General features: G+C 44.7%; 1 long non-coding RNA gene across 1 annotated transcript in view; it reads left to right on the plus strand.

The window, feature by feature from the left end:
• Positions 1–15,595, plus strand: part of LOC137541860 (uncharacterized) — an 81,452-nt gene extending 65,857 nt beyond the window's left edge. Inside the window, exon 3 of the long non-coding RNA XR_011025292.1 lies at positions 15,531–15,595. This is a non-coding gene — a long non-coding RNA (uncharacterized lncRNA). The remainder of the gene's footprint in view (positions 1–15,530) is intronic.
• The last annotated feature ends 8,638 nt before the right edge of the window (positions 15,596–24,233 follow it).

Raw genomic sequence — 24,233 nt, forward strand, 5'->3', positions numbered from 1 at the left:
TAACGCTCCCCTTGAAGAACAGTAAAAATTCTGGCCCATTTTACTCGGCCGTGACCCTGATTCATCCCGCTACAGAGCAATGTGAAGTAAAGGGCAGTTAAACAATCCCCGTGCCATGGACAGCCTCTCTGCTCTCTACCAACACAAGGAGCTTGTGCGGATCATACTTCCGCAGCTGCCAATACACACAGTCATCAGAGAAATAGCTGATGAGCTTTCATCCACTCATACCCTGTGTATGACCACCTGCCGCGGCCACATAGAACAGATGCACAGAGCAGATCTAAGCCAAAGCATACAAGACACGCATTATTATTTACTTGTGACAGTGTCACCCACAGGTGACATTCTGGAAAGTGTTGTGAACAAACACTGAGCCTTTTCAAAGGTCTCTGCTCCCTTTCATTCTCTTAGCAGACGAAGCCACCAAGCGTGTTTTGATCTGTCATAAATAATCTATAAGTGCGCAGTTTAGCGACAGCAGGGGGAGGGGGGCTAGAGATACAAGCATCATCAAATAGGCTAATAACTGCATAGGCTGAAAGCAATACCCAGTTTGTAGGTGACAGGAGAACTCCATTAAAGGGAACCTTAACTGAGAGGGATATGGATGTTTCCTTTTAATCAATACCAGTTGCTTGGCAGTCCTGCTGAGCTCTTTGGCTACAGTAGTGGCTGAATCACACACCTGAAACCAGAGCAGTGAAAAATGGAGCACAGCGACGAGTGATAAAAATGGTGCCGCATTCACTTTCATTATCAAACGATATTTATCATTTTAAACGTTAAAAAATGGCACAGACCTTGTGAAAGTTATTTATCGGTTTAAATCCTGCTTTTTTTTGTCCTGCCTGAACGTTATTTATCGTTTAAAACTCTTCACCTCGAAGGGTTTTTCCTCTTAAAAAGCAGAGCAATTTTCACCAGTCAGCACTCCTTCCATTTATTCACCTATAACCAGAGGCGGGACAAGGTCCTTCAGCACCCAAGGCTGAGACAGCAAAGTGCGCCCCTCCATCCCTCCCACCCCAGCGTTCACACACTGATTGCTATTAGACTAATAGGTGCCCCAGGGCCCCCAACCTCCTCAACACCTTAATCTCTAGTTATTTGGCTTGCAGTCACTGCTATGTATCCCCTTTTCTTATTTCTTTCTGCTTCAAACACAATTGGGAATGACAGCTGAATGAATTGTGCGCCCCCTCCTACACTGCGCCCTGAGGCTGGAGCCTCTCCAGCCTCTGCCTCGGCCCGGCCCTGCCTATAACTTTATTACTACTTATCACAACATATCTTATTTTTTTTTGCCACTGATTAGGCTTTCTTTGGGGGGTACTTTTTGCTAAGAATTATTTTATTCTAACTCAGTTTTAATGGGAATAATATTTTTTTTTTGTAAAAAATGCATTATTTCTCAGTTTTCGACCATTATAGTTTCAAAATAAAACATGCTACCGTAATTAAAACCCACACATTTTATTTGCCCATTTGTATCGGTAACTGCAACGTTTAAAATTTTTCCCTAGTAAAATGTATAGCGCCAAGGTGCATTTTTTCAGTTTTGCGTCTATCCCTAATTACAAGCCCATAATTTATAAAGTAATTGTAGTATATAGTTTTTGTATACATATTAAAAAAAAAGTTCAGTACCTAAGGTAACTATTTATGTATTTTTTTTATTTGTAGTTTTTTTTTTATTAAAATTGGTAACTTTAGGGGAGTGTGGGAGGTCAGGGGTTAAAAAAAAAAAAGGTAACTAGGGATGATTAACTGAAAAAAAGGGGGATGTAATATTACAATTTGGCCACAAGATGTCCTCAGTGGTGACTTCAGCTCCGTACTGTTAGTACGGAAACGGAAGCACTATGCGCACGGGATTCATGATCGGCAGAGCTGTCTGAAAAGACAGCTGCAGCCATTCACAGGGGAACTTGGTGTTTGTTTTCCCATTCATTGATCTAGAGGCGGGGGGGGGGGGGGGGGGGGGGGGGAGGTGCGCGGCGGGAGGGACGTAGTAGCAACGCCCCTGCACAGAGTTGTGGCATTTTGCAGGGGTGTAGTTACTTGTCCTGGGGGAGGGGAAATGGTTAAGCCCTGCTTTGCTGCTGTTTGAAAATATGTCTGCCCGCGGACTTTAGCATTTAATAGAAAAGCCCCCTTAAAAGCTAGAAACACCAAATTTGCATGATTATGTTAAGAAGAACAGTGGGAAGAAGAAGAATTTTTTTTTCAAAAAGATCTTATACTTTTTGTGAAAATCGATTTTAAAGTTTCAAAGGAAAAAAGTTACATTGAAATGCGGCAAATGACAGTTCTTAGGGAAACAATTCCCGCCGACTTTAGCAGTTAATAGCAAAGGCCCCTTACATCCTAGTAACACCAAATTTGCAGGATATGTTAAAAAGATAGTGGGAAACAATATTTAAAAAAAAAACATTTTTAAAATTTTTAAAAAAAATTTTTGTTCAGAGTGTGGGAAATTAAGAAAAAAAAAATGATGACGTGGGGTCCCCCCTACAGAGCCTCTGTAACTACTTGTACCCCATACAGGCTGGGATAGCCAGAATGCGGAGCCCCGGCTGAGTGGGGCTTTGCACCCTGAGCTATACCAGCCCGCATGGTCTATGGTATGGGGGGACTCCGGCGAGGGGGGGGAGGGGCGACCAAGCCTTCCAGTGCCCCAGGAGGAGGTGGGGGCGACAACTCCCGGTGGGGGGGGGGGGTCATGGTGGCAAGAAGGGGATCCCAGATGCCTGCCTCCCTCCCAGGAGAAATGAGTATAGGGGTACAAAGTTGGGCTGACTGTAAAAAGCTACCTACTATCATTATTAGGCACAAGTGGGGTAAATAGGGGTAGAAAACTCCAAACTAAATGACTGGGGAAAACTTAGGCAGGCATTTTTGGGACATTACTGGGGCTTTTGGGGGAATTTGCTGTGCTCCCAAAAAACCCCACACTATCCCCCACTGTCAGGCCACCATTTTGGTGCTCTCAGTGCTTTCTATAAGGCCCAGATGTGTGTTGTCAGAGGAAAACAAAGCTGCGGACTATCCACCTTAATTACGGTGGAACCTTGGTTTGCGAGTATAATTCGTTCTGGAAACATGCTTATAATCCAAAGCACTCTTATATCAAAGAGAATTTCCCCATAAGAATTAATGGAAACCCAGTTGATTGGTGGTGTTCCACAAACCAAAAACAGTTACAGTAAAATAGTATAAAATAAAAATGTAAACCAGAATTTCACTATAACTAACATAATTATTGCCATCTGTTGGCTCGCTCCAACCTTTTGTTCTTCTGTGGCTCTAACAAGGAACGTATCCAATGGCAACTATTTTTGAGGATTTCATGGAAATGTGACTATGAACAGTCTCTACACTCAGATTAAGTACAATTAAGTACAATCCTGCAGTGCAGAACCAAACTACGGCTCAGTAGTGATGATGTGACGCATGTATACTTTTTTTTGCTTGTATATCAAGTCAACATTTCACAAAAAATGTTTGCTTGTATTGCAAAGCGCTCTTAAACCAAGTTACTCTCAATCCAAGGTTTTACTGTATAGCGAAACCACTGATTATTCAGACTGCCCTAGCCAATCATTGGCTTAGCTGTAAACAAGGCAACTAATCAGAGGCCTTGTTTTACTCTGGAACCTACCTTAAGACTTAGAATTATTAAAGAATTGGCTTCAAAAATGTGGCCAAAAGCATCAAAACAGTGGCTGGTCAGGAGAGACTGCTGTGATTCTGAAAAGCCTACCTGGATTCCATCACCAATGACTTCAGAGGCTTTCAGAATGTAAAGGGCCCTCAAACCAAACAGTGGCCTTTTCAAGCCTCTTAAAGGGACACTTAAGTCAAACAAAAAAATTAGTATTACTCACCTGGGGATTCCAATAGCCCGCTGCAGCTGTCCGGTGCCCTCGCCATCTCCCTCCGATCCTCCTGGCCCTGCCGGCAGCCACTTCCTGTTTCGGTGACAGGAGCTGACAGGCTGGGGACGCGAGTGATTCTTCGCGTTCCTGGCCACAATAGCGCCATCTATGCTGCTATAGCATATATCATATACCATATAGCAGCATAGAGGGTGCTAATGTGTCTGGGAACGCGAATAGTCACTCGCGTCCCCAGCCTGTCAGCTCCTGTCACCGAAACAGGAAGTGGCTGCTGGCGAGGCCAGGAGGATCGGAAGGAGACGGCGAGAGCACCGGACAGCTTCAGGGGGCTATTGGAAGCCCTAGGTGAGTAAAACTCATTTTTTTTGTTTGACTTAAGTGTCCCTTTAAGTGCACAAAATGGCACAGTTGTGTATGGGGCACTCGGCTCCCCTGTAGCATTAGGGTTCACGGTTCACAACCAGCACACTATCTGCATGGAGTTTTTTATAATAAGGTATATAAGACTCGGTAGCAATAATTGATGCAACTTGTAACTAGGAGGATACATTCATTTAATACAACTTAGAGGTTTCCTTTAAAGCTCGGTTCCCATCTGCATCTGATCCGTTCGGCACAGAGCGCCGTAGTCAGTTGGGACTCTGCATTCAGTTTCCGTGTAGAGGCAAAGAATCCATTTTTTTTAGCAAGTGGAGGGGGATCCGATTTTTAACTATAGTATCCGCTTCCTGCGTTTAGTGGACGGGTAGAAAATGTACCAAACAGGTAAATTTTTTACACAAGTGGCAACAAAGCCTTATTGAATAAAATATTTGGTATAAATGTATTTATAATACTGAACATCGGTATATAGTATTGTTACTAACGGCCCCTCAGAGGGGCTCACAATCTAATCCCCACCATAGTCATATATCTAAGTATGTATGTATCATAGTCTATAGTCAATTTTAGGTGGAAGCCAATTTATCTGTATGTTCTTGGTATGTGGGAGGAAACCCACGCAGACAGGAGGAGAACATACAAACTCTTTGCAGATAGTGTCCTGGCTAGGATCCGAACCGGGGACTCAGCGCTGCAAGGTAAGCGTGCGCTAACCACTACACCACCGTGCTGTATAAAGGGAATGCTATAGGTTCCCTGTAATAAAATGTAGACTCATTTATTTTCTGAGCATTGCGCACGTTTTTACAGTTGGTCCTCTACATCACTCTTGACAGGCCATTAGTAAACAGCTTTTACTTGTCACTTGCTAAGTATCTGCTGCTGTTTGTAATTTCTGTAGCACTACGGTGTTAGTAGGTGACAGGAATGTCTTGGAAGCACTTCATGAATCATATTGATGATTGGATTATTCCCATCTAAGCAGCTTTCTGTCTGTTTTTATGTGTACAGATTTAATGATGACAAAGTACGGTAAATGCATTCCAGTAGTTTATATTGGATGGTTGCGTGACTACTGACTAGTGCTTTGAAATGGTATATGATACCATTGTAAGTTGTATCTTCTATTATTTAAATCTTCCAAGGACATTCCTGTAGCTATAGCAGGCCGTGCAGTTGCTATGGTGCCCAGAAACAAAGGGTACCCTAGTCTGTTTGGTTACCTAGTGATTCATGGGGCACCAACTGCATTTAGCAAATACATTCAGATAAAGATGTCGGTGTATGTAATATGAAAAACTGTCAAACACATTGTCTTAGCTTTTTGTACTTGGGCCCACCTTTTGGTGCGACAGGCTCTCCTGGTAGACAGTGGGGTCTGTTTCTACAAAGCTGTGTTATAGTGGACTAAGTACTGTACCATTGTTGTATCACAGATGGCTGAGTATACCACTGCCATGTTTCAAGTGACACAAGTAGAAGCACGTCGGTGGAAGCGCCTAAAAATATACTATAGTAATATTGTAGTAGTAAATAAAGGCGGTCTCTTACCTCCGAAGAAGACTCACTTGGGTGGAAAAAAGGAGTCTTTTTTTACAAGAGAAAAAAACGGTTATACTGTAGACAACGCGTTTCACGGGCTCAGCCCGCTTCCTCAGGTCTATAAAACAGATAACCTTAGTTAGCAGCCGTGCAGAGCGGGGGTGCATAGATCTCTTCGTGGTGTCATCCCTATCACTGGGAGGCTATGTCCACCAGTGTATAGGACCATAGGAGGAGAGCAACCGCCCAGTTCCAGAGGGATCCGGGACACCGAGCAGAAACGGGTTTTTTTTCCGCATGCACTTGTGGTGGGTGCAGAATTACAGCCCACCTTTGTGAGTATACATTGCCCACACTTTTGCTATATTCTCATACTCATCCTAACAATACTGCACCATAACCTTTTCTATAGGCCAAGGACGATCTTCCCACTTGTGAAGGGATCGCCTGAGACCTGCACAGATACACATGTTTCAAGTGACTTAGTGAACCACTGCCATGTCAAGGATGGCAGAATGTACCACTGCTGTGTCACAGGTGTCTAATGGTGCATATACAACCAGTTTTTATTGCCCAATCAATGACTAATTTTACCACCTCAATGTAATATGCAGGTCAACAAACTTTGAATACTATGAACAGATTGTGCAGTTAAGACCCATCTACACGGTACAATTTTCCATCGGATCGACCAGTGATCTGATAAGAAATGGCATGCTGTGTAGACATCAATATTGTTTCTGATTGATTTTGCGATCGATTTTGTGTTGTTAAGTACCCAAAATCGATCGCAAAATCTATCAAAATCTGCTGGACCGGTCGGATATTAAATAATAGATCCATTGGTCTGACGAAAATTGTACCGTGTAGATTAGGCTTAATGCTACATGGAAGTGATAAAATTGGCCAATCATTGGGTATCCAAAATTGGATGAATGTGGAAGACTTAGTCTTGGTTATCTGGCATCTGGCACCGACATGAATCGGCTGATGCCAGAGAAATGTGCTTTCGGGTTGCTTTGTATTAAATATTAAAATAGAGACTGCTGGTTAGTTGAGTTCTGGATAACTGGGACTCTACTTTATTTAAAATGGCAAAAAAAAAAAAAACCAAGCATGCCAGAATATAGAAATCAGACTTGGAAGTACTGCAAGATACAAGTTACCACATCACTGAGTTATTCTGTGAGTTCTGCCTTGATGTCATGTTCAGGACCATTTCTAGCCCTTTTGCCACTCTAGGCAACAGGTCCTGCCCCCTGCCCCCCCCCCCCCCCCAAAAAAAAACCCAAACCACACACACACACAGAATATGAACCATGTGGCTTATAAGGTGGATGCTTAATACAGGGAGTACCCAAGATACAAACAACCCCACGATCGCATTTTGTTACACACCCCCTTCCTGCACTCCCCCAACTAAGTGTGTAAATACAGAATATGCTGCATCAGAAGCTGTGCTCTCACCATCAAATGGAGTCCAGTGCTGGAGTCCGCCTTTCTGCCTGTCGCTCGTCCTAGTGCCTGGCATATCCTATTGCATATGTAGCATGATTATGCATGACATGATGAAAGTGAGGTGCCAGCACTAGGGAGAGCAGGAGACAGACAGGATGGTTGACCAGGCACAGCACAGCACAGCACTGGACTAGCAGGGAGGTGAAAGCACAGCTTCTGCTGTGCTTCACTCTGCATTTACCCATGTCTATCTCATTATATGTCACATGTTACCTTAGAGTGGCTGGATAGTGTACTGGTTAAGGGCACTGCCTATGAGATGGGAGACCAGAGTTCAAATCCTGGCTAGGGTCAGTACATATTCAGTAAGGAGTTCAAGGCAAGACTCCCTAACACTGCAAGGTGGCCTCTTGAGTGTTTTGAGTCCAACAGGAGAAAAGTGGTATACAAATATTCAGATTATTTACCTTAGGTACAATTTCAGTGATATATTCAGGGTGAGAACCTGGCAGTAGCTCAGAACAAGTGTGCTTTAATAACATCACCACTCGTGACCTACAATGTGTAAGAAAATCTTTCTGTATAAAAATTGGTCACCGACCAGAGTGTGACCTTTGTGTGAAGATGTGGACAAGATATAACAGCAATTTCCATAATATTTTGTTCCTACAATGACATAGATCTCACCATAAGACTTATATTTAAGATGAGTATATTTTTTTTTGGGGGGGGGGGGGGGGAATGAGGTCATATGGAGGGCATAGGCTACACTAGTTATATGTGGGGCATGATACAACAAGCGTGTGCAGGGGGGTATTCAAAGATTTGCTATGGGTAGCCACGTTTTATAATTATGCCACTGAGTATAAACGTCTTCCTTGCTAGATTTGTGAATCTGCTAATTCAAGTTTAAGTTCATAGTGATGGAAGAGACTATACTGTCAGTTATTGTACTTGTAACACTGTAGCTTTGTAACTCTTAGTGGCAGTCCGCAGCTTATACACAAAGCCTGTGTGACAAAAATAACATCCGTGAGACGGACATGGGCGGATGGGGCTTAAACTAACAGAACAACGGTCCCACAGGTGGGGGTCTGTCTGTGTGTCTGAGGCGTTCTGTGACCTACATCACACAGGCACGAGTATGATCTCTCATCAGATATGGCATAGCCATATTGTTTGTCTATGTGCCCATCTCTCTGCCTCATCCTCTCCCTTCTAATAGTTTGCTGCAACCTTGAATATATGTTAAAGTAGTATTCTCACCATCACGGACTCGGGTAGGCATACACTACACAATATTTCTAATAGCTTAGACACTATAAAATGCTGTATAAACTATGATATTTGCAATCACTAATGCAATCAGAATATCAATCAACTAATATTGATGCTGTTGGCATCATGCAGGGTTTGCAGGCAAAAAAAAAAAAGAGAGACTCTGTAGTAAGTCAGCGTGTACATTACTAAATAGGTAGTAAGTGTGTAAACTGTGCAACCTGAAAGTCGGAGCAGCTAAATAGAGCGCAACAAAAATGGGCAGGGCCGCCGACCGCTATGCGAACTGCGGCTACCAATAGCAGGCGTGAAGCGTCCGCTGTTAGTAGCTGCAGTTCACACAGCGGGCAGCCCCAGCATCTGCTATTTAGCGGTGGATGAAATTTGTCGGGGGGGGGGGGGGGTGTTTAGGAAAAAAGGGCGCATACGGACTAAAACAGCGCACCATGGGCTCCAATGCAAAATATCAGTTATTTGGTGCCAAAGAAGAAATTAGGGCGCCCGTTAAAAAGCAGTTGACGGGACCGTGTAATCAAAATTTTTAGTTAACAAAAGTTTTGAAAGTAAGTAACAAAGAAACAAATATCGTTTAGAAATTCGTTTTGACTATTGTTTTAACTTATTTTAGTGTTTTGAAATTCGTTTTTAGGAGTGCAATGCATAAATTATCGTTTTGAAACTCATCATCTTACAAATATATTGCTTTTTGAATTAATCTTGTTTTCGGAATTACAATGAGTAAATTATAGTTTTCACATTTATAATCTAATATATTGTTTTTTACCGTTATTTTAAGATTTTTTTTAATGCGTACATTATTGTTAGGCAATTTAAATATACTGTGTAGCTTTTTGATTTTTTTTTTTATATTACCGTTATTTTAAGATTTGTAATGCATACATTATTGTAAGGCTGTTTATACTACTAGAAATGTATAGCTTTTTATATTCATGTTATTTGCAGCAAAGTAGGTGGATTTTTGGGGTTAGGCACCACCACGGGGGATCTTAGGGTTAGGCACCACATGGGGGATCTTAGGGTTAGGCACCACGGTGGATCTTAGGGTTAGGCACCACGGTGGATCTTAGGGTTAGGCACCACGGTGGATCTTAGGGTTAGGCACCACATGAGGGATCTTAGGGTTAGGCACCACACGGGGGATCTTAGGGTTAGGCACCACATGGGGGGTCTTAAAGAGAATCTGTACTCTAATATTCTTACACTAAAAAGCATACCATTCTATTCCTTATTTTTTCCTGTGCCCCTCTGTGCTGTTTCTGCCACTCTCTGCTGCAATCCTGGCTTGTAATTAACCGTTTTAGGCAGTGTTTACAAACAAACTAACCAGCTTGTGATAGGCTCACATAAACAGAGTGTGTGAGTCATACAGAGTGTGCAGGGGGCCTGCAGAGGGTGTGTATCGCTTTTATCCAATCACAAGCAGCCCTGCACATTCCACACATTCAAGCCTTAGCCCGACAGACACGACAGAGGAAAGGAGATAAGATTTATTACAGAGACAGTGCAATTAGGAAAGGCTGCAGTAAGCCAGAGCACATTAGAACAGGCATAGGAACTTATAGGATAGAAGAACTAAGGCTGAAAAATTTGTTACAGAGTCTCTTTAAGGTTAGGCACCACCAGGGGGGTTTTAGGGTTAGGCACCACCAGGGGGGATTTAGGGTTGGGCAACACCAGGGGAGGTCTGGTTAGGGATAGGTACAGGGAGGGTTCTGTGTGAGAGTATGGTCAGATATAGCTGCAGTAAAATATCTGTTATATTTACAATTTCTTTCCTATGCTTAATACAAGTGTAAATATCGTTTTATGGTTCTTGACAAAATCTTCCAATTTGTGGACGAATAGCTCGCCACCATTATCGTTAATACGCCAAAAAAAGCAGAAAAAAGGGTGCCCGATAAATATTGTTAACAACATTAGACCATTAAAGTTTTTGAAGTATACTATTGTTTGCAACGTAATAGTTTTTGTCATGTTATTTCGTTTGTACGTACAAATTTTACGTTATCAAAGATATTATAGTTTCTAAGTGTAAAAGGGTGTTTCTGCAGGGGGAGAAGTTAGGGTTAGGCAGCACCAGGGAGGTTGTTAGTGTTAGGCACCACCAGGGGCCTGGTTAGGGTTAGACACCACGGGGAGGGGGTTAGGCACCATGGGGGAGTGGTTAGGGTCATGCACCCTCAGGGGAGTGGTTAGTTTTAGGCACCACCCAGGGGAGGGTTCTGTGTGGGATTGGGTTAAGCTATATTGTTGAATTACGTTACGATTTTTAACGTTAATATATTTTCATTATCAACTCCCATCTGTTTTAAAACTGTATTTATCATTAACCAATTTTGTTAAAGATGTTTATCGTTATTGAGTTTTCGTTATCTACCCGGGCCCTTTTTTCCTGGTGTCCATTTTTCATGCATGCCCAGGGGGAGTTCTGTGTGAGGGTTGGGAGAGGTTAGGTCATAATTAAATATTGGCAAATATTACCGATATTTCCCTGTATCAAATATGTCATAGAAGATTGGTAAATGTACCGATATTCTACTACCGCTATTCCTTGTGCCAGTAACCATTTTTTTTTTGCAGAAAAATTTAGTACCTGTATTAAAAAAAAGTGCCCCAAATGTGGACTTACTTAGGTAGTGGGAAGCCTCTAGCTAGGTAGGTAGCCATTTGTGCATGAAAAGCAATATTGTAGCTAAGATAACTAGGGACAACTTATTTTGAGTTTTTGTTTAATTGTAATTTATTTATGGCTTAGAAAGTGCTGAGGAGTTATCTTATAGACGAGATGGGAAATAGATGAGGAGAGTTAATTCATTAGATAAGTTTTAAGAGCCTTATTGAGAACTATTTTTTATTAAATGCAGGCTGGCCCATACGTTCTTGCCGTAGGTGTTTCCAGGTGACTGCAATAACACAAACTCCTAATTCACTACCCTTACGAGACTCAAGTGACGGTGGAAAACCCTTGCCAGTTAATTGCAGATGATTATGTTATGGTATATACTATTTTGTTACCATTCCCTAGGGATCTGTATAATAAAATGGTTCCCCTTACAATACCACTACCCTTATATGACCTAAGTGAAGGTTGGAACTTCTTGCCAACTAATTGCAGACAATTATATTTTGGCCTAAAGCTAGGTATAAGTATGCAACAACAACAAAACCCAATACATTGGGCAGCAGTTTGTGTCCCAATGCTGTACAGACTAGTCATGCATTATGTTACTGTGGTGGGGGGAGGAGGGATGAGTAGCCCATGACGGGGTGGGAGGGGTAAGGAGGGATACCAGTAGTGTTGGGCAGTGTTCAGCTGAGATGATTAAGCAGACTGGATCTCGGGATGGGTTGGGGCCTGTGGTACACTCACAAGATTCTTGCCAAAGGTGGTCTTTAGTGGCCGCCTTGACTGAGTTTATTCTAATGTAAAATCCCCCAACCCTTTCCCCAGTTCCTTCTCGACAGGACCCTTGTTTCTGCCTTCTCTTCCAGGTAATGGAAGTCCAGTCATGCCTCTTGCTGAAAACATGACTGATGCTAGGGGCACCTCTACCGGATCCAGTCTGGCATGGCATCAGCCCCTTAAGATCTAAGTCTGAAACTTTAATCACTTTCAGCCTCATGCTCCTCCACAGAATATAAATATATACTTGGATCTTCTTTACCAAGTATAAGCAAGAAATTAGTATTAGCAAGAAATTAGAGGGCTTATACTGGCATAGAAGGTTACAATGGTGGGGTGCAGGGGCTAGATTAGAAGTTTAGAAAGGGATTGGTTATGGGGGGGGGGGGGGGGGCTAGGGTTGAGCATTGGGTAGTAAAAGGGCTTTTTTAGGGATAGGAGAGTGATTGGAAACCTACCCAAAAGAAAGCAACAAAGCCAGAATAATAGTGACAGAACATTACCAATTTTCTACCTATTGGCATCACCCGGTGCCCAAATTAACATGCTTTTCTAGTAAATGTACATCTATCGCCACCTCCTATAGACACAGCTTAATCATTCCAGCCCAGGGACGTAGCATCTCTTTTGTTCTCCAGTGATATCCCTCCCCGGGGTGGGGTGGGGGGCTAGTAAATCAGGCAGCGCTACTCCTACGGGCTTTACAGGGCATCTTAGAAATGCAGTCAGAGCTTTTTATCTACTTAGTTAAAAGAAAATCTGAGTAGAATTAACCATAAAGAATAAAAGCGGTAACTCACAGAGCGCTGGTATGTCCCTCCTGTTATATATAACTTATTATTGGATGATGTCGCTTTTATCTCATGAATCATCTTCAAAATATTCCGTGATGGAATGTATAGCTGTTGGTGAAAACAAAACACATCTGGGATTTAAGAATCTCCTGATACACGCAAGTTGGTTTATTTGAAATTTGTACTTGTGTAATGTATGGATTGTTTTCTTTGATTTCTGTAAAACATGTGGGCGCACTTCATTAAAAGGACAGAAAATGAGCCTCACTGGTTGATGTAGCGAGACAGACATTTCTGAAGTTGGCTTCAGTGTCTTCCTAGTTTACTGTTTAAGTGTACCTGAAAGAGACTTTAGCTAACAAGATTTACCTCAGTAGAAGGAAGCTTCTGGATAAACCAGAGGCTTACTCCGCCCCCTTTGAGCTCACCTTACCAGCACTGGGACCCTCTGGACCTATTTGACAAGGGTTTGTCGAATAGGCTCACTTATCTGCGCTCCCTACTGTGTGAGAGTGCAGCAAGACATACCGTGCCTGTGCGGCTTTGGACTCCATGAATGAGTGGCTCCATGTTACTGCACAGGCACGCGCCATCAGTGCGCCTGCACAGTGCAGCCATGCTAGTTCATGAACGGGAAGAAGAAGAGGGTCCCAGCGACCAGCGGTGGGCACAAGAAGGATCAGAGAAACCTCTGTAGGTTCCCGAGGCTTCACTCTTCTGAGTTAAGTATCTTTTTTGTGTCATAAAGTCACATGATTCCTTTATGTGAAACTAAAGGAAAAACAGGGGCTTTATCCAATGCAAGACAAAGTCACAGTGATAATACTGCAAAACTGCTGAGGTGATGTCAATACTATGCAATGAACAGGCATAGTTTAGCTCCTAGGTTCTCAACATGTGGTACGCGTACCCCAGGGGGTACTTATGATGGTTCCAGGGGGTACTCGGGCTCGATATACTTAACAAAGAATCGAAAATTTAGAGATTTAGAAAATGATAAATCTTAAATATCACCAAATTAGTATTTTAGCTAATTAAAAGCAATAGTAAATGCTTGGAAATTGTTTAGAACCAATTATCATGTACTACGATTAAATATATATTTGTCAAGGGGTACTTGTGATAGTGTTTACTATGCTAGGGGGTACTTGGTGAGTACAGGGTTTTAAAAGTGGTACATACCTATAAAATGTTGAGAAACACTGGTTTAGCTTACTCTGCTCTCTAGTCACCTGAGACAGTCAGCTGAAATAGTTAAATGTCAGAAACACTTACATCTAGTACACAGCATGCTGCCTGGCAGGGATTGTGACTCGACCCCATGGGTGACAGGGCTGACATTGTACAGACACATCACTAGCCTGGAGGCTAGAGACAAATTATTTTGCTATGTGTGTGTGTGTGTGTGGGGGGGGCGGAGGGCCAATGGTGTGTGGCTCAGAGGCGGTCATTATCGGCTGCCATGGGTTTCAGGGGTTTATTTTGTATAGTGCGAGATTAAAGGCAGATACACAAATCCAATCTTGATCGCCCAATTATTCCCTAATTTAACCCCCTACTTGCAAGTGTGAGAGCTTACCTAAACAATCTTTTCAAAGTATTTCAATTCTGTCTTAGTCTCGTCTCCCTGCCATGTAGTCTCGATGCTCCACTTTTCTCTTGCTGTGCCTGCTCTGCTGTATGGCTTATTTTGTTGACAGGCAATTTTATTGGCTCCTGATCCCGTGTATACTGTGAGCTAACCACCATCGTCACTGAGCAAAATATGAAAAGGACAGCTCTGGTCCTTAACCTCCCTAGCGTTCTGGACGAGCTGAGCTCATCCAGAGACGCTAGAGGGCACCGCTCAGGCCCAGCTGGGCCGATTTTGATAATTTTTTTTTCAAACCCGCAGCTAGCACTTTGGTAGCTGCGTGTTTGCCCCGATCGCCGCCGATCCACCGCCACCCGACGCGAAAGAGCCCCCCCCCCCCCGCAGACCCCGTGCGCAGCCTGGCCAATCTCCGCCAGGCTGCGCTTTGGGGTGGATCGGGAGTCCCAGTGATGTCACGACGGGGGAAGCCCCATAGGAAATCCCGTTCAGAACGGGATTTCCTTATGAGCGTGATCGCCGGTGGCGATCAGAAGGGTGGGAGGGAGAGAGGAGGAAGGGGAGAATCATGTAGCTAGTGCTAGGCTAGCTACATGAGGAAAAAAATCGGGCGACAAAAAACCCTCCCGCGGCCATGTGGCCGCGGGAATTGAGACGCCCAGCAGGTTAAAGGACCCTGGTCCCTAAACCAACCTGTAAAAAACGAGTTTCACTTACCTAGGGCTTTTATCGGACCCTTGCAGCTGACCTTCACCAACGCCGTCTCTGAACGATCCTCCCCGGTCCCCCGCTGTGCCTCAGTTTCCATTCTGGTGAATCAGCCAGTCGATGGTCAGTGCGCCTGCGTGGCCTTGTCCACGCGCATCCTCGATCACGCTCCCAGGAGCGTCCTGCGCAGTAGAGATTTTCTCTGAGCATGAAAGCTCCCGTTGATGGGAGTGTGATTGAGGACGTGGGCAGCCAGGGCCGCGCAGGTGCAGTGGCCATCGTCTGGCTGACTTGCCAGAATTGAAACTGAGGTGCTACCGGTCGGTTTAGGTTCCCTTTAAGGGGTCAGAGCCATCTGGTATGAAGTGGTTAAATGCGTTTGTTTTTGTAGCTATAGAAAGTCTGTGAATGTGTATATTCACATACGTCATTCTCTTTATGTACATGGGCAGGCATTGGATGGATCCTGAGTGACAAACTTTACTTTGGCTTCTTCATGAATAAACATCAGCATTTCAAAGGTAATTATACCTTTCTTTCTTTAATAACATCCAACTTCCCCCTCTGCGTTCTCTTATGATGAACTGGTCTATGAAGTGTGCCTGCGACTTTCTCCGGGACAAAAACGCCTTTCATTGCTGAACACACACACAGTCCATCTGATTGCTCTGTTCTTCCTATGTCGTTACACTGATCTCTACATAAGTGATCTAATTATATAGTCATTTAGGTCTGGGCCTTAAAAAAGTCGCCCATAGAGGATCACACAGACTGGTACATCCAGCATTCTTGTTAATTACCATAAAAAAGCTTTTAGCAGTGTTTTAAGATATTATTCTGTGTGTAAGTGTAACTAAAGTCAAGCAAAGAAATGTGGTTTTGATTATAGCCACCGTAATAAACTATGTTTGAAATGACCCTAAAGAACACCTGATCAATATACACTCACTGAGGGCTTTATAGGGATCTCTATACTAATACGGGACATGACCTCCCTTTGCTCCTTAAACAGCTTTACAGCAAACCTGCTATGGACAATTCTGCCATTTGCGTTGTCTTGTCCCTGTGAACAAGGAGCCTCTTGCTTCTCTTTGTTTTCCCCATTTGAATATATTCAGGTCAGTGAAACTCATCCAGCATGCATGACAGACTACTTGCACTGCCAGCTGGTAATGGGTAGGATGGAGGCGCCCAATGTGTGTTCTATTTTAGTATTTTAAAATACAAATAAAAAATGCTAGAATAAAAAGAAAAGTCATTGGTTACCTCTCCAGAAGATATAGACACCAGGTCAACTGGAAAAAAAGTTTTTATTCTAATACAATCTAACAACGCGTTTCACCGGTCATGGCACGCTTCCTCAGGTCAATACAGATTAGAGGCACCTACACTCTATCCCCTATATGCTATCAAGGCATTTTGTAGGCATTGGGCGCCTCCATCCTTCCCACTACCAGTCAGACCTCCTTTGGAGGTAATAGCTTTGCAGTTTTTCTGGAAAGTGTATCGTACTACAGGAGAGCGACCATCCAGTATCCAGCAGGACCTGGAGTACCAAGCAGAAACGGATAATTCCCTGCAGGCCTTTATGGTGGTTGCAGGAACTGCAATCCCCCTTTGTGAGTATATATCTATATAAATGTATCCTCCCTATACCTGACGATACTGCACCATAAGGATGGTTGGAATGCCAATTTCTGATTCCGCGGTAAATCCTCATTCCGTCATGTACCAATTACCGATTCCGCTTTCCGCTACCAATTTCCGCATTCCAATGCGGAATTTCCGCCAAAAATCGCGGAAATTCCGCCCGACTAACATCGATTTTCTCAAAAACTATAAGGTCTTTTTGAAAACTTTGTTTTGCATCTTGTTCACAAGATTCAGTTTAATACACCCTGAAAATTTGGTGTTTCTAGGACTTACGGGGGCTTTGCTATTAACCGCTAAAGTCGGCGGATTTTTACTGAAATGTAAAATGCAGAAAATAGGCACATGCAGATTTTCTGCATTTTACATTACAGTAAAAATCCGCCGATTTTAGCAGTTAATAGCAAAGCCCTCTTAAGACCTAGAAACACCAAATTTTTAGGGTTTATTAAACTGAATCTTGTGAACAAGATGCAAAAAAAAGTTTTCAAAAAGACTTTATAGTTTTTGAGAAAATTGATGTTAAAGTGGGGTGAAATTTCCGCGGAAATCCGCCTATGGCACTTGCATTACCGATTTCCGCATTCCGATGCGGAAATGCAATTTCCGATCGGAATTTCGGAAATTGCATTTCTGCGGAATCCGAATGAGCATCCCTACTGCACCATTGGGCTCCCGGTCTCTCCCTATTTTTCACCTAAGTATTCTTGGCTCATACAGGAATCACCAAAGGATAAAACCTTATGCACTGCCAGCTGATTCATTCACATTCGATTGGTTGGTTTGGTTTTGTCTATTGTCCGCGCATAACTTTTAGGCCTATATACACTTATAACTTTGGTCGGTTCGGGTGTCTCTCCCATGTCTGCCGACAGCTTGCTGGGAAATCATGGAGTACTGCCATATGTGCCGGCAGCTTACTCCAACTTGTCCTATCCTCTCCAAACCGCACGCCATGCTGACTAACAAAGAGCCAAATAGTGTGTTTGAACTAGGACAAAACTTGTTGGAGGTGCCTAAAGAGTATCTTAGCTTCAAATTATAAGGTATAGAAATAATTAATTCCTACCTCTATCAAAGAACAAACCATATAGGTAGAAATAATTTTAATATGCACAGACAATGCATTTTACCGGTACTGGCCCACTTCCTCAGGTCAATATAAAGTGCCTAAGTGTGAGAGAACGCGGAAAAGCCGCCGCGTGTACTAACAGCAAGGCGGCTGATTCCGCTTCCAACACAGCGGTCTGCACGCGGAAGCGCGCATCTAGTGACATGACAGCAAGGCGGCTGGTTCCGCGTCCAGCGCGGCGGTTTGCACGCAGCAGCGTGCAGCTAGTGTGGCTGAGCCTGTTAGTTCACACAGGTTTAGGAATGCGCGCGCTGAAAGGCAGAACGTTTATGATGGCCAAGGAGGGATCAGCTGACCAGACCGGTCAGCTGACCTCAGAGCTGGTAACCATTGGTTGATCACTTCAGGGTGGCGCCAGAGAGCACTGCGCTATATATGGGTACTGCTGGCCACTCTCAAATTGTCTGCCGTTGCGATCACTACGTGGAAGCACTCAGACCTTAGTCAGATCCAACAGTGTGTTTGAACCAGGAGGACCTGGGAATTCACACTGAGCCAGATTACTTGTGTTATCATTCTGTTATACTTCAGACTAGTTCCAGGGTGTAGAGACCACGGACCTCACACCCAAGACTAGGGAACTTGTATCATCATTCTGTTATACTTCAGACTAGTTCCAGGGTGTAGAGACCACGGACCTCACACCCAAGACTAGGCATTGTTTGATATTTGTTATGACCTATTGCTTTCCTGACTCTCCCTCTGCTTTCTGGTTCGGTACCTCGCATATCTGTTATCACGTTGCCAAACCCTGCCTGACTTGGATACCGAATCAGCCTTCTGTCTTCTGTACTGCTTAGGGTCACCTGTTCATCAGGTGGCTTACTCAAAGTTATACTGTTGCACCAAACACTCACAATATATATTAAGAGGTGTCCAGAGGTTAGCACTATATCTGTATTATTGGTGATTCTGCAGATTCTCTGCACGGGGCTGGAGGAAGCAGCAGGTATGTATTAAACTTTTATTACAGCTCTGTAACGATTGGTGTCAGCAAGAACAGATTTTCTGATTATTGGTGATCTGCAGTATCACCAATAATACAAATACTATACCTGATTATGTCCGATCAGCTGACCGGCCAATCAGCTGACTCCCCTTCTATTCGCATAAAGGACCTGTCGCCTGGCGCGCGCGCGTGTAGCCCTCAGTCTATGTGCAACTGACGGACCAGGCAAAACTCCACCATGTAACTGCGCGGCGAAGGACGCCGGCTGAGACGCGGAGACAGCCGCCATGCCGTCCACCGCTGCGGCGGCATCTCCGCTATCTATTACATTAGCCCCCCCCCCCCCGAGGGGTGGACCCTGGACACTTCTTACACGGCTTTTCAGGGTGTAACTCATGAAACTCTTTCTTTAGATCCTCGGCATGCATGCGGCAATCCGGAACCCAAGTTCTCTCCTCCAGGCCATACCCCTTCCAATGGACCAGGTACTGTACATAATTCTGCACTAATCGAGAATCTAAAATCTTCTCGATCTCATACTCAGGTTGGTCAACAATCATCACGGGGGGGGGGGGGAACCACATGTACAGCAGGCTTCAACAAAGATACATGAAATGATCTCACACCTCTCATGCTGGCTGGGAGATCAATCACATATGTCACGTCATTAATCTTTCTGGACACAGGATATGGGCCTACAAATCTGGGTCCTAACTTAGGTGATGGTTGCTTTAACGCCAGATGCCAAGTAGACACCCACACCATGTCTCCTGGGGAAAACTTCCACTCAACAGACCGCCTTTTATCCGCCTGTTTTTTCTGCGTCTGGAAGGCTTTTCCCAGATTTCTTTTTACAAGCACCCAAATTTCCTTCAATGCCCTTTGCCAAACCTCTAGAGCCGGAAAAGGGGAAGATGCCACTGGTATTGGGGAGAATTTGGGAGATCTCCCCGAAACCACCTGGAAAGGAGAAAAACCTGAAGAGGAACTCTTCAGATTATTATGTGCAAATTCCGCAAATGGCAGAAACTTTACCCAATTTGACTGCGCATCTGCCATATAACACCTGAGAAATTGCTCCAAGGACTGGTTAACTCTTTCGGTCTGTCCATTGGTCTGTGGGTGGTAGCCTGATAAAAATGATAGGTCCATACCGAGCTGGTGGCAAACGGCTCTCCAGAATTTAGACACAAACTGGACTCCCCTATCTGACACCACATTCTCCGGAATGCCATGCAGCCGGAAAATGTGCTGGATGAAGAGATCAGCCAATTCCTGGGCCGAGGGGAGTCCCTTCAGAGGGACAAAATGAGCCATTTTACTGAACCTATCAACTACCACCCAGATGACCGACTTGCCCTCAGACCTGGGGAGTTCTCCTACAAAGTCCATAGACAAGTGGGTCCATGGTTCATTTGGCACCGGTAAGGGTTGTTGCGTACCTACTGGTGCTTGACGAGAGGGTTTATTTCTGGCACACACAGAGCACTCTCTTACTAACTCTTTGCAATCAAGAGCCAATGAAGGCCACCATACACATCTGGCCAGTAGGTCCTGAGTTCGAGCAGCTCCGGGATGCCCTGCATTCTTATGGGCGTGAAAAAATTGCAAGAGTTGTAGGCGAAAAGGAAGTGGCACAAACAGAACCCCTTCGGGCTTCCCTTCTGGAATATCTTGCTGGTAAGGCCCTAGGGTAAAGCAATTCACAATCACTTAAAACAGCAATAGTGTAGTTCCACCCCTCAAACAATGTCCTATACAATACACATACAATATAACGGGGTTTTAAATGAACAATCAACATTTATTCTTCAGTTTTCAAATTTCTTCTAGATTGCAGACAGGTACCACAAGAACCACATACAGGACTCCACATCAAAACAAAGGCAGTCCTTTGTTTTGATGTGGAGTCCTGTATGTGGTTCTTGTGGGGGGTACAGGGCAGGGGGTACAAGGCAGTACGGGATACTGCCCAAAGAACAGGCTCCTTCCAAAGACCTGAAGCTCCCCAAGGGGAGGAGTCAGGCTGAGTGTGGTAAGGACCAGAGTGTGAGTGACACCAATGGTGGAGTGTCACTGACAGATCTGTGAACTATCTACAAACAGAGGAGATAGTTCTCGAGGTCGGACAAGCCAGGTCGGCAACAGACAGACAGATCAGATACAAAGGAAAAGACAGATACGGAATCCTAAGACAAGCAAGGTTTGGCAACGGAGTATCAGATATAGTGCAGTACAAAATCAGAGATCAGGAGGAGGGTCAGGAAAGCAGAAGGTCATAACAAATAATCCCAATGCCTAGAATTAGGTGTGAGCTCCGTACTTCAACACCCTGGAACTAGTCTGATGAATAACAGATGATAATACAGATTCCTAATCTTTGGGTGTGAGGTCCTTGATCATCAACACCCTAGAACTAGTCTGAAGTATAACAGATGGTAATACAGATTCCTAATCTTTGGGTGTGAGGTCCTTGATAATCAACACCCTGGAACTAGTCTGAAGTATAACACAGATTCTGACAAAAAGGTCTGAGTGCTACCACGTAGTGATCGCAGACAACCAGAGAATGACCAGCACCCAGTATATATAGCCAGGCGCTCTCCAGCGCCTCCCCTAAGTGCTGGACCAATGAGAATAGCGAAATTGGTCAGCTGACCGGTCTGGTCAGCTGACTCCCCTCTGGCTGTTACAAAAGCTCTGCCTCCCAGCGCGCGCGCGCGTCCTTCTGAACCTGTGTGGACTATCAGTCCCAGCCACACCAGACATGCCTTGCAAAGCACCCGCCATGCCGGACGCAGAATCCGCCGCACTGCTATCAAGGCATGCGGCGGTTCCCCCGCGTTCGGCTACACTACTTTATGCAGGCCCACGCGTGCAAGCCGCCGCGTTGGACGCGGAATCAGCCGCCTTGTTCTGAGTACACGCAGCGACTTTTCCGCGTTTTCTCACACAACCTGATCTTAACTCTATGGGACAGTCCAAGCTCCGGTGTGGCGGGAGTTTCTCTGCTTTGGACAAAACACATCAGAAAATTCTGTGTACTGTACTGGCACCCCTTTCACCTCAACCTTGGTGGCGCAAACAGCAACTTTCTCCAAACAATGATGATGACAATGGGCTGACCAGCTCTGTAGCTGACCTGAAGCCCAGTTGATCTGAGGGGAGTGTAGTTGCAACCAAGGCATACCGAGGATTATGGTGGAGGTTGCCATTTGCAGGACAAAGAACTGTAGTTTCTCCTTATGTAGAACCCCTATATTACACAACAATAAGGGGGTCTGGGAGAGAGGCTGTCTACACTGTAACGGAGAGTCATCTACCGCTGTGATGAAAATCTGACGGTCTAAAGGAAGTAAGGGAATCCCCAATTTTTTGAAAAAAAAAATCTATAAAATTAGCTGCAGAGCCTGAGTCTACGAATGCTTCTGTGGCAATGGCCCGACCCTCCTAGGTAATGGAGCAAGGGAGGAGTAAGCGGTTATTATCTAGAGGTAAACACGGCTCGCCTAGGGTATTACCTCTGACTACACCTAGGCGGCAGCGTTTCCCGACTTTTTAGGGCAATTCTGGACAATGTGACCCTCCTCAGCACAGTATAGACAGAGTCTTTCTGACCTTCTGCGATTCTTCTCCACTTGTGTTAACCTAGACTGACCGAACTGCATCGGTTCGTCCTGAGGTGACGAGGGTGGAAAAGAGGCGTAGAAAACAGATATCTTACAGCATTTCTGCCACGGGTTTGTTTATGATAGCGAAGGCGGCGATCAACCCGCACCGCCAATGAAATTGCTTCGTCTAGAGATTTAGGCTCAGGATAACCTAACATCAAATCAGAAACTGCATCGGATAGTCCTGACAGGAAACAGTCTAATAAAGCATACGTTCCCCATCTAGCTGATACAGCCTACCTCCTAAATTCTGCAGCATAAACCTCCACTGGATTACGACCTTGCCTGAGAGTTTTTAGTTTCCTCTCAGCCATGAAAGCAATATCCGTATCATCGTACTCAAAATAGGATGGCACACGGTTTCTGAAATTCTGAAAGTTAGATCTATGCCCAGAAAACTTTTCGGGTATGGACATACGAAGGTCCGTGACTGAAGGGGATCGCACTGTATCAATAGTCGTTTGAAGTACCTGTACTGTCCAGACAGACAGACAGACAGTTGAGTGATCTGAGTCTGTTGGGTATTGATCACCCCAGTAAGATTGTTTACCGCGGTGGTCAGGACTTCAACCTGACTACGCAGTGCGTCCATAATGTTTGGTCTGCTGTTCTGTAACGATTGGTGTCAGCAAGAACAGATTTTCTGATTATTGGTGATCTGCAGTGTCACCAATAATACAAATACTATACCTGATTATGTGGTGATCTGCAGAATCACCAATAATGCGAGTATAGCGAGACACAGGACAACCAGATGTAAAGATAGGTGTTTGGTGCAACAGTAATACAGATAGGAATACCAACTCCCCCAGAGAAGCTGGTAGAGGGAGATATCTCTATAGAACACAGGGATCAGCACCTCAGCAAGCTGGAGATGCAGATGAACTTGTAATCAGTTCACCCGAGGAGCGGGTGGTGCACAGTAAGACAACATATACTGATCACCCGTGGAGCGGGTGATTCAGACTGTACTGCAGCAGGTGATCACCTGAGGGGCAGGAGATCAAGACTGTACTGCAACTCCTAATCACCTGAGAAGCAGGTAATTAAGACTGTACTGCAGCTACTGGTCACCTGAGGAGAAGGTGATTAAGACTGTACTGTAGCTACTGGTCACCTGAGGAGCAGGTGATTAAGCTGTACAGAGAATCCCTCACAAGAGACTAGGCTCACTGGTGAGAGCAGGAGCGTCAGGCAAGCAGATTCGGCAACAACCGGACAGATACGGTACAAAGACAGGAGCACTGCTGGAGTCAGCTGACTCCCCTTCTATTCGCATAAAGGTCCTGTCGCCTGGTGCGCGCGCGCGTAGCCCTCAGTCTATGTGCAACTGAAGGACCAGGAGAAACTCCACCATGTAACTGCGCGGCGAAGGCCACCGGCTGAGACGCGGAGACAGCCGCCATGCCGCTCACCGCTGCGGTGGCATCTCCGCTATCTATTACAAGCTCGGATCTGGTTTCCTTTAACAATACTACTCCATTGCGCTCCTGGTCCCTCTCATTTCAGAACCTTGGCGGTTGGAGGCACAACCACCAGGAGTCATCCCCTATCTCTAAACAGTGTGTTTGTATGAGGAAACCATAGGCAAATGCAGGGGGGATTGCAGCTGCCCAGAATCCCCCCTCAGATCAGGGCTGGTGCAGTGTCTGGAGACAGACACACGTTGACACACCAGAATATCTGCAACTCACAGCACTGCCCCTCTGCATCCAAACTGCACCTGATCGATCCCTTTGTCGATCGGGAGCAG

This window comes from Hyperolius riggenbachi, chromosome 12 (assembly GCF_040937935.1).
Source record: "Hyperolius riggenbachi isolate aHypRig1 chromosome 12, aHypRig1.pri, whole genome shotgun sequence".
Classification (NCBI taxonomy): domain Eukaryota; kingdom Metazoa; phylum Chordata; class Amphibia; order Anura; family Hyperoliidae; genus Hyperolius; species Hyperolius riggenbachi.